This window comes from Falco cherrug, chromosome 10, assembly GCF_023634085.1.
Source record: "Falco cherrug isolate bFalChe1 chromosome 10, bFalChe1.pri, whole genome shotgun sequence".
NCBI classification, from domain to species: domain Eukaryota; kingdom Metazoa; phylum Chordata; class Aves; order Falconiformes; family Falconidae; genus Falco; species Falco cherrug.
This window is the reverse complement of record NC_073706.1, coordinates 36,688,565-36,703,460: the sequence shown is the minus strand read 5'-3', so window position 1 is coordinate 36,703,460 and position 14,896 is coordinate 36,688,565.

Below are 14,896 nucleotides of genomic sequence, written 5' to 3'. Positions count from 1 at the left end.
AGACACTCTATATGCAAATACGTAAAGCAAGAGCAGAGCGAGAGCAACGGCTATATTTGGACCGCAGCCTTTTCCTTTCCAGTGCCTGAGCTCTCTGCTCTCCCCTAGAGAAGGTAAAACAAAGAAGCATGTGCTGGGGGCAGGGGAATCCGGGGTGACGATGCGGCGGGGACCCCCATCCACCGCTCCCCGAGGAGATGCACATTCATCAGCTGGAGTTGATGCTATGGGGTGACTGTTTGTCCCCTCTCCTGGGTGTCTGACAAGGGACCTGCATGCTCCCCAGCAAGTCCTCTGCTCAGCAGAAAAGACCGTGACACCATCGCATTTGCAGCAAACTTGACATAGTTTTTCCTTTCCTGATTCCCCTCCTCCCCTCCTCCCTGGCCTCCCTGCAAGTTGCATCTCATGGAACGGGCTGTGCTCCCCCCATAGCTCCAGCAGAAGAAATATAGAGATGCAAAGGAAGCAGCCTGCATCTGCCACAGCCCTGCGAATCTGTCTGTCTGCCAGAAGCAATGGTGATGGTGGGGTTTCCTACAACCCTCCAAGCCCTTGGGCTGAGACTGGACGATGCTGCAGCCAGTGAGGGACAGGGGTACGTGGCGCAATAGCAGGGGCTGAGAAATGCATCAGTGAGTAAGAAGTACTCGAATCCTGCAGTGGTAACAGCAGCATGGGACAGACTGGGTGCATGGTTAGACCTGGCTGCTGGGTTGAAATCCAAACCCTTAAAACAGCCTTGAAAACTTTGAAGCGTCTTTAAAAACCCCAGAACTTTGAAGCCAATAGCAGCCCTGGCACCTCTGCCAGCATCCTGGCAGGAAAATGTACCCTGCCAGGTGGATGCATCTGCCCAACGCATTTCCAAAGCACTGGCCCGTCCCACTGTGCTGGCAGAGGGAGCTGCTGCAGCTACATAGCCCCAAAGAGAGCAGAAACCGGCAATATTCATGTTCCAGGCACAGGCTGCTTTTTCTTGGGGTTCAGAGGGTAGAAGAGTGGGGTGCAAAGGGCCAGGAGCATCGAGAGAGGACAGTTAGCACCAGGCATGGCTCTTGGCTGTCCCTGAAGTGTCCTTTGGGGATGTGCCCAGGCTGGGACTGCTCTCCCGCAGCTGGCAGCTGGCCTCATCGGGGCAGTGCTAGACCAGTGTTGAAACACCAGTGACAGCCTTACACGGGGGACTCCGCTGTGACAGCCAACAGGAAGGGACCAAGGGGGGCGTGAGACATAGACATGGGTGCCCATCTCCTAAAAGCCTGAACTGGCTGTCATGGCCCAGTCCCTCAAAGCCGCCTGCCCCAAGGGAGGGCAGGGAGCCAGGCTGTTGTGATGGGAGCCATTCGGTGCCAAAACACCCACCTTCCCTTTCAGGGCTAACGGAGGTGTCACCTGGCATCCAGGGGAGGGACTGCTATAAATCATCACCTTCTTGAACAACTTGTCACCTGTGTGCCACCCATCTCTCCACAAGTCCCTAGTCACCAGACAGAATGGGAGCCCAGCAACGGCATGGGGTGCCTGGGGAGCGGGAAGAGCGGAAGGAGCAGGCGGAATTTTGCAGGAATTTTGGTTAAACTGAATTCAGATCAAATTCCTCAGAGACATTAAGGCAGGTTATCACAAACTGGAGATCACTGTCAACCTCAGGGGACTGCCACAGGATTACCGATACCTTGTATTATATTTCAGAAGTCTGTCACTCTTCAAGTGAGAAACTCCATCCTGGGGTGGTTTTCCCTGGGAAAAGCATCCTGCGCTGCTCCCTGGGGCGTCCACAGCATGTGAATTCAAAGGGAAAAAGCACCGTCTTTCCGTCTGGGAGTAAACCGTGAGGTGCTGCGGTGTGGGCCTGGAGGGGGGCTTGTCCTCACCGCAGCGACGGCAGCTGCAGCCCCCAGACAGCGGCACCCAGGTGGTGTCACCCGCGCCTGTCCCCAGCTCCGGCACGGGGCGCTGCTCTCTGCAGAGGCTCCTCCTCTGTCATTAGCAAGTCATTAGCGAGGCTGGGTGCGGGGGCACGGCTCGGCAGTGCCCGGCCGCCGCTACCGCCCCCCCCGCAGCGACCCGCAGCGGCCTGGAGCGCGGGGGAGGGGCCGGGGCCGCCAGCGGGGCCGCAGCGCCGCCCGCTGCGCCGTGCCCGAACTGCGCCCGTGCTGCGCCCAAACTGCGCCCGTGCTGCGCCAGAACTGCGCTGGTGCTGTGCCAGTGCTGCACCCGAACTGCACCAGTGATGCACCCAAACTGCGCCCGTGCTGCGTCCGAACTGCGCCAGTGCTGTGCTAGTGCTGCACCCAAACTGCGCCCGCGCTGCACCGGTGCTGTGCCAGTGCTGTGCCTGAACTGCGCCCGTGCTGTGTCCGAACTGCGCCCATGCTGTACCCAAACTGCATTGGTGCTGCGCCTGAACTGCGCCAGTGCTGCACCCGAACTGTGCCTGAACTGTGCCAGTGCTCTGCTTATGCTGCACCCGTGCTGCATCTGAACTGCACCCATGCTGCATCCGAACTGTGCCAGTGCTGTGCTCATGCCGCACCACTGCTGTACCAGTGCTGTGTCCGAACTGTGCCACTGTTGTAGTGGTGCTGCACCTGATCTGCGCCCATGCTGTGCCAGTGCTGTGTCCAAACTGCACCGGTTCTGCACTGGCGCTGCACCTGAACTGCACCCATGCTGCGCCACTGCTGTGCTGGTGCTGTGCCTGAACTGCACCGGTGCTGCACCCAAACTGTGCTGGTGCTGTGCCTGAACTGCACCGGTGCTGCGCCCATGCTGTGCCCGAGCTGCACCACTGCTGCACCTGAATTGTGCCCGTGCTGCGCCAGTGCAGCAGTGGTGCAGCACCCGAACCGTGCTGGTGCTGCACCCGAACGGCATGCTGTGCCTGTACTGCACCCATACAGCGTGCTGCAGCCGTACTGCACCCGTGCTGCGTCCGCTCTGCCCAGCTCGGCCCCAGCAGGCCCCGCCGGGTGGGTGCCCCCTGGGACCACACTTCCTGTAACTCTGGTCCCCTCCTGATTCACAGGGTCCTCCCTGCCACGGGGATTCCATTTGCACCTCGAGTCCTGCCTTCAGGTTTGGCCCCTCACTGCAAGGGGGACATTGAGGTGCTGGAGCGTGTCCAGAGATGGGCGATGGAGCTGGGGAAGGCGCTGGAGCACCAGCCTGATGGGTGAGCAGCAGGGGGAGCTGGGGGTGTTCACCCTGGAGGAGGCTCAGGGGGACCTTCTCGCTCTCTACAACTGCCCCAAAACAGGTTGTAGTGAGGTGGGTTCAGTGTCTTCTCCCAACCAACAAGCAATAGGATGAGAAGAAAGCAAGTTGTGCCAGGGGAGATTTCTAATTTCTAATCCAATGCCAGATTGAATATTAGAAAAATTTCTTCATGGAAAAGGTGGTCAAGCACTGGGACAGGCTGCCCAGAGAGGGGGTGGAATCACCATCCCTGGAAGCATTTAAAAAATGTGTAGATACGATGCTCAGGGACATGATTCAGTGCAGGTTTGGCAATGCTGGGTTAATGGTCGGACTCGATCTTAAACGTCTTTTCCAACCTAAATGTTTCTGTGATTGTGTGGTACTGAGGCACACAGGACACAGCTCAGCAGCCCTGAGGGGTGGCACTGAGTCATCCTAATGTCCAGTGCCTTGTGGAGGCCACAAGATGATGACCTCTCCCCTTTGTGCCCCAGCACATCCCTCCTGCCCGTGCCCTGCCTGGCACAAACATTCCTCTGCCTTTGTCCATCTCCACCTGGACAAAGCATGTGAGGCCCCAGTGCTGGCAGCATTGCCCTGAAGCAGCGCACAGATCGCTCGCACAGCAGCCTTGGCCTTGCAACAGGCTGGGGATGCCGGCCAAGGCAAGTAGCCCACACGAGCAGCAGGATTTTAGCTAAGATCTCACTGCTGGGATGGCACCTTCAAAAACCGGCTCCTTCCCCTGCACCTCACAGTGCCTCAGGGTGTACCTCGTTCATCACGGCCGAAGTCCTCCTGATAGCCTCAGGCACACAGAGATCACCCCTATCTTGCAAGGGTCATCCATTTAATCTGTTTTCCATCTTAAACCACACTGCGCAGAAAACTACAGATCTCTCGGTATTCACTGCACCACCCATTCATTCCCTGTCTGCAAAGTTTACCAGCCATCATCATTTTCTTTCAGACCACTGGTTAAGATATCAAACAGCATCGGCCAGAGAGGATGCCGACCTCTCTTTTACCAAGTGTGCTTTGCTTTGGGCTAGTTCTCCATGGCTAGTGTATGGCAAAGCTACCTCCTCTTTGCATTTTAACTCCTCATCTCCCTAAAGAGAAAAGCTTTCAGGCTGTCATTTGGGTTCCTTGAATGAAGAGGACGTTACCTGAAAGGGATTTGCTGTGGGACTGTCCCAGACCAGCTCGGCTGCACCGCCCCCCACAAGGCGGTGGTCCCATGGAAACCTGCCCTTGCACTGGGGTGGCAGCCCTGTCTTTTTGCCACAGAGGGATCATGCCTTCCCATTTTCCTGCGCCTCCCCATTCCAGCTGCCTCCCGTGTCACTGCGAAGTGCAGCCACCGATCCATACTGCTTCAACACCCCGCGCATGGCCCAGCCGCGGGCTGATCGCAGAGGCAGACCACTTGAGCTAGATCGATAGACCTGCCTGGGTTTGATGGCAGGTGTCTCGCGGAGTGAGGCGCTGTCTAAACCCTCAATTACCTTCCCTCGCCTCCTGACAGCCGCAGTGGTTAAGCCCTCTCCAGCATCTGGAAGTGGATTGCTGCCTAATAAAAGGCTGCAAAATGCCAGCACATCCCTGAGCCACTTCAGGCAGTCACTGTTTAATGCTGAAAAGAAATGCGGTGAGGGGGGACTGCCCCATGCCTCCAGCTAAAAGGAAAATAGGGACAACAGGGAAGGAAGGAGGGAAAAAGCAGGTTTTAAAAAATACATTAAGAGGAAAAGGAGGGTTAAGACCTTTTAGAAACAGTTACGGGTGATGTCTGTGACCCCATTTTTCACAGCAGACAGATAATTTTTCGGAAGTTACCTAAGTGTTCAGCTTTTCCAAAAATCATCCCCAGCTCAGTCACTTCAGTATAGATGTCGTAGCTGAAGCCTTTTTGGGTGGCCTGGATTTTGACCATGGAGAAAGGGAGCGGAGGGGCTGCAAGCCCTTTCCTGGCATGGGGCACGCTTGGCTTTGGAGCTGTTCCCTGTCTGCTGCCATAACACATCCCGGGGCTGCAAGTGGGGCTGATGGGGAGGGAGAGGCAGACACCCATCCACAGACTTTACCCGCAGTCACCCTGAAGGGAAGCAGGATTCAAATGAAAGGGTAAAAACAAGGGAGAAAGAGGCTGAGCAAACACGCTGTCATGAGCAGACAAGGGGCAGGAGGCTTCTGTGGGCTGGAGCTGCATGTCCAGCTGGAGTCGGCATGCTTGGCTTCCTGGAAATTCAGCAGCGGAGTAAGATCTCAGGCTCCCTCGTGCCCATCTCCACCCATTAAATAAATGAGTGTTTACTGAAAGGAGGAGAGATGTTCCAAGCCCCTCTTGTTTCAGGAAACCACTTCTTCCTTGCAGACATCTCCCAGTAGAAGAGGCTGTCGGTGGAGAGGAGTTGAGGAGCAGACCTGAGAGCTGCTGGGGTTTTGCAATCCTCCTTCGACATGTCCTCCCACCAGGAAGAGCTTGCCTGGCATGAGGATCCATGGGAGCAGCTCCGGTTTTCTGCCTCCCAGTTCAACTCCTGGCTGACCACCAGCAACCCACACTGGGGCAAGGCTTCAGAAGGCGGCTATGGAGAGACTTGCAACACCAGGCACATTGATGATGAATTCATTTGGTGGACATTGAGTCACAGTGGAGAAGGGAGCTGAAAGGATGGTTTAGATTTCTCTTCTTCCCAGCCGTGGCGCTGGTTATAATTCTTTGAGACCTAGCAGGGTTTTGATATCACTGACCAAAAGGCAGGATGGAGATGGCTATGGGGCTTTATATCTGCTTTGCATACAAAATAGGCACAGGAGGTTTCTAGACCAGCTCTAGCTCCTATTTTAAGGTGAGTTGGCCCTCAGAAGGAGGTTTCAGGTTCAGAACCATCTTGCAGACATCTCCAGGCCTCCACTACTCAAGAAGACACAAGAATGGAGCTCCTTTCAGCCATGGATGCAGGGATGTGAGCAGAAATGAAACATTTCTAGTGTCCTGCACAGCTGTGGGGTCTGGGAGAAGGGGATCTGCTTTTCAGGTTTTGCTTGCAAGAACAGAAGCCCAGAGGCTGACCTACCCATGGTCAATCCTACCACCTACAGTGAGATGGGAGAATAACAGAGAAAGGCACCGGCAGGAAACACAACCTGTTTTGCTTATGGTGTATCAGAGGTTTGATGGGGTAACCGTTACGGGCGACAGGGAAGGGAGCAGCATGTGGTGTCAGAGTTACGGAAGAGCCTTAGAAAAGACATAAATATCACCTTTCATGTTACTATTGAACAGAAATGCAGCATCTTCTGCTGTAGGACCTCCAAAGCACCTTGCAGAGATGGACAAATATCAGCCATCATCTGGAGAGGCTCTGGAAGGAGAAGGGGAGTCTTCTCCAGAGATAGCATCAGCCACACGAGCCACCGTTTCTCCTGGTCTGCCTGTGCCAGCAGTGGCTGGAGGATGAAGGAGGGCGGCTCCCAGGCCATGACTCAGCGTGGGACCCAGCCTGGAGCACTGAGTCACTCTGTGCCACTGCCAGCAGAGATGACAGGCCATCAGGCATGTCACAAGCAGCAGCCAGTTGCCTGTTCCTGTGCTCACTTGGCCCCACCATCACTCTGACCCTCCAGCTCATGGCTGCCCGCAGGCAGCAGGGACCTGGTGGCACCGGGGAAGGAGCCCTGCAGTTTATCTGTGGCAACTCCAATGTGTCATGGCGATTAGGAGAAGGCATAAAGTGGTCCTTATGTAAAAATTTTCCCAGCAAACTCATCAGTTAACAGCTGGAAAGAGACACTCCTTTTTCTTTTTCTTCTTTTTCTTTTTTTCTTTTTCTTTTTCTTTTTCTTTTTCTTTTTCTTTTTCTTTTTCTTTTTCTTTTTCTTTTTCTTTTTCTTTTTCTTTTTCTTTTTCTTTTTCTTTTTCTTTTTCTTTTTCTTTTTCTTTTTCTTTTTCTTTTTCTTTTTCTTTTTCTTTTTTTTTTTTTTCATTTTGGAGGTGTTTCAGGTGGCTCAGGCAGAGCAGCTGCATGGGGCTGAGTCCACCAGGACCCCAGGGGCTTCCATTGCAAAGCTACTTTTCGGCCAGTTGGCCTCCAGTATGTACTGTGCATGGGATTGTTCTTCTACAGGGGCAGGGCTTCCCATCACTGAGAGGTCACTGCGAGATGGAGATGGAGACCAGGTTTTCTACCCATCTGAGGTCTGGTGTGACCTGTATTGCCCCTGCCCTGGACGATGTCCCTGAGACCATGGGCTGCCACATGAGGAAGGTCTGGTACTGGGAGGGGGGATGATGGGGGTGGGATGGTGACCCTAAACACACAGCAGGGCCACACCAGCTCTGCATCATTTGCTCATTTAAGGTATCCAGAGGTGTTGGCCTGCCGTAGCAGGGATGCAAGTCCAAACAGCGCTGGCTCTGATTAAACAGGGGCTTAACGGAGACCTTCTCCAGGCACTGCTGGGGCTGAAAAGCAGCCCTGCGTCACAAGGCGTGGGGAACAACAGGCAGCTGCCTCTGCACCTGCCCTGCGCTGCTTATCGGCAGGGCAGCGGGAGCATCTCCATTTAGGGATGTGTTTGCTTTGCCTGACTGCGGCAGTGCGATAGGGCCTGTGGCAAGCCATGGGGGCCCCCGCCATCCTCCGCTGCCAATGTCAGTGCTACGGATGCCTGTGAGCACAGGCAGACCCTTGCTCCCGTTCCAAACCTTCACCAAGTCCAGCCCATGTCCATGTGTCCATCTTCTCCATGCTTTCAAATGTGTCTGCACTGCTTAAATTTGTGCAGCCCATCCCACCTTAATCTCCACCACCGGACATGGGAAAGCCCCCTTACCACCTCCTAACCTTTCCATCTCTTTGAATAACGGAGAGAAGTGCTCAGATTTTGCTCAGTTTGCAAAATCCCAGCACCAGGGTGAGAAGCTGGTCCTGCACGAGGTGCAAGTATTGCATCCCAGCCTCAGCCCCCCCAGCTCCCCACCTTGGCTCCCCCTCACCCCATCCTCAGCAATTTCTTGGCCAATTTCAGGAATAAGCGGCTGGCTAGTGGCAGGGCACTGGAAGGGCTGATCTGGCTCAGCGCACGCTGTAATGACAGGTTATCAGGCACACTGATCCTGCTCCCATTTCTGAGTGCTGATGAGGAGGCTACAGCATCCTGCAGCCCCCAGAGACCGAGCCCCATGGCAGCCTCCCAGAGCCTGTGTGCCCCAGGAATGCCCTGAGGCATCCTTCGAGGCACGGAGGGCTCGCTGGGGATGACCCAAGACTGGGGGCTGGATGTCTCTTTTGTGTTGTCACGAGCTGACTTTCTGCAGTTTGGACGCCCTTTTGAAGCACTGCACTGGGGGGTCTGGTGGGGTATTTGTTGCCATGCTGTCCCTCACCTGCCAGGTAGTTTCTGAACTGATGGAGAGCTTTGATTAGTGCATGTTCTCCCCTAGCGCTCTGCACTTCTGTCTCTCGGGAATGAAAAAATGTCCTGATCTTTCTTTAAAGTTCCTTTTTGGAAATACTTCTCAGCATCCCTACAAAATGAAACCTATTTTAGTATACGGAAAACTACTGTGAGATGGAATACTTAAGGACCTGGAGGGATAAGTCAGGTGCAGTTGGGCTGAAGCAAATGGAGTAAGTCCTTTTACACCCAAAGCAGTAAATTTTCCAGTATGCTAAAGCTTGTGCTGAAGAAAAATTTGGAAAAGATGACAATCCAGGGAAAGATCCTTCTGTTTTTTATCATGGGAGCCTTTGTTCACCCTAGTCGTGCCAAACAAGTGACTTGGGAAGTGAAGATTTGGTTACAGTCCTGAAGAGCGCTGGATCTGTAACAGCCAAACAAACCATAGGAAAGTGTTAAACTAACCTTCTGCCATCCCATTATCAAAAAGAAAAGAATAAAAAAGGAGATAATCCTTGTTTAAATATCACAAGCAGCAGCTGAGTCAGTGGGAGCTTTAGACTGGAAATGTCAGGGAGGAATTTAGATTTTCAGAGCAGTTGCTGCTCTGCAATTATCATAAGGCACTTACAAGGACCCCTTGTCTCTCGTTGCCCTCAACCACGCATCTGCAGGGAGGGGGAGTGGAGACAAAACACATGGCCCTACTGGGGACAGATAAGGGAAAAGAACGCCATCCCACTAAAGGCACAAGGCAAATCCCTTCAGGCTACGGCCAGGCTCCTGCTGCCTTGCTGTGCTCAGACGTAGGTGGGGAGGAAAGGGATGGGGAGCTGGGGGAAGGCAAACCCACGGGAGAGGCAGAGGAGCAATATGAGAAAGAAGAGATTGCTGGAGAAAATCACGTACTGGCTCCCCCCTCCCCCCCCGAAAAAAAAAAAAAAAAAAAAAAAGCAGCATTTATTTGCTTCTGGCGATGTTTTGGGGGTAGGAGTGAGAAGGGAGATAGAACACTGAAGATCTGGGGAGCTTTTAGCCTCTTCTCTGTGGTGCTTTTCCTCCAGTACCAGCAGGCCTTGTTGCCGTCTAGCACGTCCCTGTTTAAATTAAATAAGTGAAAGTACTATTAACTCTCCTGAGGCAGGCACTGCCTGCACCAGCAGGGGAAGGGGGAAGGGTGAGCACTCAAAACATACAATTTCACCACCCTAAATGATGCAAAGACACACATTTTCCCAGCTGGTACACATGGGAAGGCTAAAGGCTTCCTCTGCAGGGATGTTTTCTCTTACTTGTCTTGCCTCATTAACCGTGTGAGGTTTCCAAACCGATCTTGGCTGGGTGTGAGGTAGAAGGACTTCAGCCACGCTGTGCTGCCGGGAGTTGGTAGGGGTCTACGCTGCCTCCCTGGCTGGGGACAGTCGGTGTCCCTGCTCCAGCTTTGTGCTTTGTGGTAATGGGTTACTACAGCCATATCTCCGCCTGCACAGCACATGGGCTGGGCCATCCCCATTGGCCTTACCCTGTCCAGTGTCTGTGTCCGATGGACACAATCGCTCAGTGAGGCACCTGTTCCTGTTAGGACACTTGAAGCAAAGGGGAATGTGGTTTCCAGTGCCCGTTGGGCTTGCTCACCGTCACTACTAAAAAAGTATGTCCTACTGCTGATTCGAACATTTCTTCTTTGCCTAACTTTCAGCTACTGATCTTTCTGTTCTCTCTCCACTAGACTGAAGGACCTGTATGTGTAGAGGCAAGTCCTATGACTGGGAGGACAGGAAGTGCAACCACGTAGACCCTGCTATTCCATCACGTCATCCCAGTAGCTTAATGTCAGGATTACTGGAGTTCTGCATATCGTACCAGTGTAGAACTCAGGTTCTTTTCTTGCTTTTCTTTCCATGACTGTGGATCAATAAAACGTTGTTGATACACCTTGAAGATCCAGAAGAGAAGCACAGGGCTTTGATGAGTCATCCTCTTAAGCCTGCTGGGTGGAATGAACCTTGCCATGGGTGATACATTTACATTCATCCTCTAAAAAGGAGAGGAAAATATTTTCTCATGCTCTTTCCCATGTATTTACTTGATGACTACCTGTTAGGAATAACAGATGAGATCCTGAGCCGATGTGAATCAGTAAGAAAGCATTGACTTCACTATGAAATGCTGATGTCAATTTCCAGTCCAGAATTGGTTCTGTCTCCATAATAGATCTCATGCATTCGATGCTGAATGCAAAACACCTTTCTGCCTGTAAACAGAATGATGAATAAACATTTGTATGAAGTCAATATGGTGACATTTTCATAGGTCTGAGACCCTTTGTGTGACTCCTAATGCTAAAATCACATCAGACCTTTTGTTTGACAGGTGGATGTTTTTTATCTTCCAGTGCCTGAGGAGAGGAGGAACCGAGTGGGTGAGAAGTTGGTGATTTTCTGTTCACACAGAAGCAACACTGAGCTGCGTTTCGCTGGTCCACCTTGCTGACCTGCAGCTGCTGTTGTGGAAGGTGACAAAGCAGGTAAAATAAGGAGGAAACAGATGTATCTATGTCACAGAAGTGACATGTTCATGAAAGAGGAGAGTGGTGGGCAAACACTGGCAAAGCACTGATGGAAAATCCTTGGCTGCTTCTAGTGTCATTTGCTTCCGTGGCTAGAGCAGTGAGGGGAGGGTGGCCGGGAAACTGAGGAGAAAACAACACGCAGGGGAATGACCCAAGAGCAGCTGTGGGGTCCAGACCTGTCCTAGTCACACCGTGCAGCCTTGCAGTGCAGGTCCTAACAGTCACAGGGGACTGGTCAGAGTCCCTTCTGGTCCCATGCCATAAGCTTTGGCCATGCTAAGACCACACCAACGCACAGTGAAGTGTTTCCAGTCTTACTGAAAGGGTCATGGGAACTTGCTTTTCGTCCCTCACCACAGCTTGTCTTTCTCTGTCCTGATGCCACTGTGAGTTAGATAAATTATGGCTCACTCCATGGCATGGGTGGATGAGCAAGAGGGTTAAACACATTAGGCCAGACACCATGGTCACTAGCAGTGAAGAGACTAAGTGCCCCAAAGCCCACTTTCAGGAATGACTTTATACAGTAGGACTGGGACTTAATGAACTTGGCAATAAAACACAGACATGCCCTCAACTTTCTTTTTACATCTAGAGAAAGAATTGGAAGATCCAGGTCACTGCAAACCTCTTACAGCTGGGACTTCCAAGGGTCTGGAGAAAAAATAAACAGTAGCACGAGTCCCTTTTCCACATGTATTCAGCAATGCAGAGGCCTGATGGGCAATCAGACTACAGGCAGGAGGACTGAAAGGATGCAAGAGTCAAATATTTCCATCAATTTTTGCATCTATTTCCCACTATTAATTGGGGTTTTGAGCTAAAGGTTACAGCAATTACCAGCCTTGAGACAGAAGGCAGGAAACAAAGACAGTGGATGAAACAACTTGCCCACGGCCATGCGGTGAGCAGTCAGAAAAGCAGCCCTGTGTTTTCTGTGCTGGTTGTTGTCAATAGGATTAGTGCCAGACATTTGATTTTTCTTGTCATAATGTTTCTGATGTTTTCAGGCAGCGTAACTCTTTTTTTTTTTTTTTTCCCCCCCCAGAAAAGCAAATTCACTGTTGAACTCAACGTTCAAAAATACTGTGCCAGACCTCCATATGATAATTATTGTTTCTGCAGGGTTTCTCCACCTCTCTGGGAGTTTCTAGACGCCTCTTCAGTCTTTTCTCCCTTCTCAAGAGGGCTGCATTTAATTCATACAATTTTTTAAAGAAAGCTGACTCCAGGAGCTGAGAGTAAAATATTGGGTATCACAGACATAAATCTAAATCACAAGGACTGGTAGTGAGGAGGAGGAGGAGGCTTGTTACAATACATGTAGGCTACTTTTTGCATAAAGGTGACATTCCCTTATGACTTTCTTAAAGATGTCTACAAGTTGAAATACAGTGGGCCAGAGGTGTCAGCAATGAATATTACAACCCTGCAGGATACCGTGCTCCAAGAGATGGTGCATTTTATTCCGCCACCCGCTCCTGACTGTCTGCTTGCTGCCCACACTTCCAAACAGAAAATTGCTTGTAAGTGCTTCCCCATTGATCCAAGACAAGATGGTTATTTTGGATTCTGCAGCAGCAGGTTAATCATCAATACAATATCTCTGCATTTTCACTTGCCTGTTCCAGGTCCATTTCCTGAAGGAGAGAGGGCTTGCTGCTGGTTTTGCTTCTGAAACCTCAGGGCTAAATTCTCAGTTCCTGGGGAGATGCTGAGCTTTTTCCTCCCTTCCTTCTGAAAATCCTTTCCACAAACCATTCGCTATTTTGCCGGAAAACAGGTTATTTTCCTTTGAAAATTTGATTGCTGTAAAAACTTCCCAGAATTTTATTTTCATTGCTGACCAACAAGAGGAGATTCAATGGATTTTGAGGCAAAATTTGAGCAGCATGAATACAAAATTTTGTATCTGAATGCAGAGATGAAAACACAGTTGTGAGACCACTTGACCCCATGCTTCAAAACTGGGGATGGGAGGGCATTTTTGGGAGTTAATAGGAATATTCTCAGATTTAAGTAAAGAGTAATCTGGCCTTCTGAAATGTGAAATTGTGGACACAGAGGTTTGCATTTAGCTGCTGAGGGTATTGGCCTTGACCCTTAAGTCATTGGTTTGCATCCTTGGAACAGATCTATCCTGTACACTACCCTGTGAAAACACACTGGCACATACCAAGCCAAAAGGCAGTGGAGGGGGTTGCACAGCCCAACTCCATCTTCTCTAGGAAAGTGTATCTTCTGCCTTTTCTTTTCTTTTCTTTTCTTTTCTTTTCTTTTCTTTTCTTTTCTTTTCTTTTCTTTTCTTTTCTTTTCTTTTCTTTTCTTTTCTTTTCTTTTCTTTTCTTTTCTTTTCTTTTCTTTTCTTTTTTTTCTTTTCTTTTCTTTTCTTTTCTTTTCTTTTCTTTTCTTTTCTTTTCTTTTCTTTTCTTTTCTTTTCTTTTCTTTTCTTTTCTTTTCTTTTCTTTTCTTTTCTTTTCTTTTCTTTTCTTTTCTTTTCTTTTCTTTTCTTTTCTTTTCTTTTCCTTTCTTTTTCTTTTCTTTTCTTTTCTTTTTCTTTTCTTGTCTTTTTCTTTTCTTTTCTTTTCTTTTCTTTTCCATATTGGCTTTTTTGATTTTGCCTTTGAATTTACCTACTGGCTGGAAGAACAACCCCTGCACCAGGGCTCTTCATGTCCCAGTGGCTGCCTCTGCAGTGGGGGAAATGGAGGGCCAGGACCGCCTGATCTGGCAGAGCTTTTCTCCCAGGGTGGCAGAAAGCATCTCGCTGCCCATCTCTGCTAGCAGCACGTCTTGCAGCCCCCCTTCCCCCAGGCTGGTCAGTTGAGAGAGAGCGTGAGTGTGAAAGTCAGTGTTTTCTAGATAATAGGAGGCTGCAAAGTTAAGAGAGAGATGAGGATTTTAATTCTCTTTTTTTTTTTTTTTTTTTTTTTTTTTTATCCCCTCCTGCCACTGCCCTAGTAGCAGGGAGGCTGCAATGACGTGTAGACCTGAGGTGTCATTATGGGTTATTAAACTCCTCTGTGGCACTCGGGGATGTTGAAAGGAACCGTGAAGTGAGAAGCGAAATAACCCATCTCTTGATGGAGCTGGCAACCCCCCTGCAATTGCTGCATGTGGCAGACTGTAATTATTCACGCTGTGGACGGGAAGAGGGAGGCAGAGTGGGTGGGTGGGACAAAGAGCAACAAGGGGACCTGGACACCGCACACGGCCATCAGAGTTGCCTTGGTGGTGATAGGGCATGGCAGCTCACCCTCACATCAGTGTACACCATCCTTTCCTGTGGCCCTTGGTGGGGCACTCTCACGTGCAAACCCTGTCCCTGCAGTTCCCCGGGCCACCAGAGAGACCCTCACCCTCGCCAGGCTGGGCTCTGAGTGCCTTTGTTCCTGATTCACCCTGGGACTTGTATCAAGACCACAGGCTGTTGTATGGGGATCTTTCCAACTCCCACGCTGAAGGACAGTGGTTTGGTACATGGGGCTTTCCTCTTGGTCCCCATACCTGAAGTGCTCAGTAATGGTGATTATTGCAACCAGTGCTCGAGGATGCACAAAATGACCACATGGATCCAGCCAAAGAAGACAATATCTTATTCTTCTTGCTGCACCGCCCATCCTGCATCCACTGGCAGGTGACATGAGCCTCCTGAGGACCAGCAGCACTGCACGTTAGTGCAATTTCTGGATTCTTTTGGGGTCTGCCCCT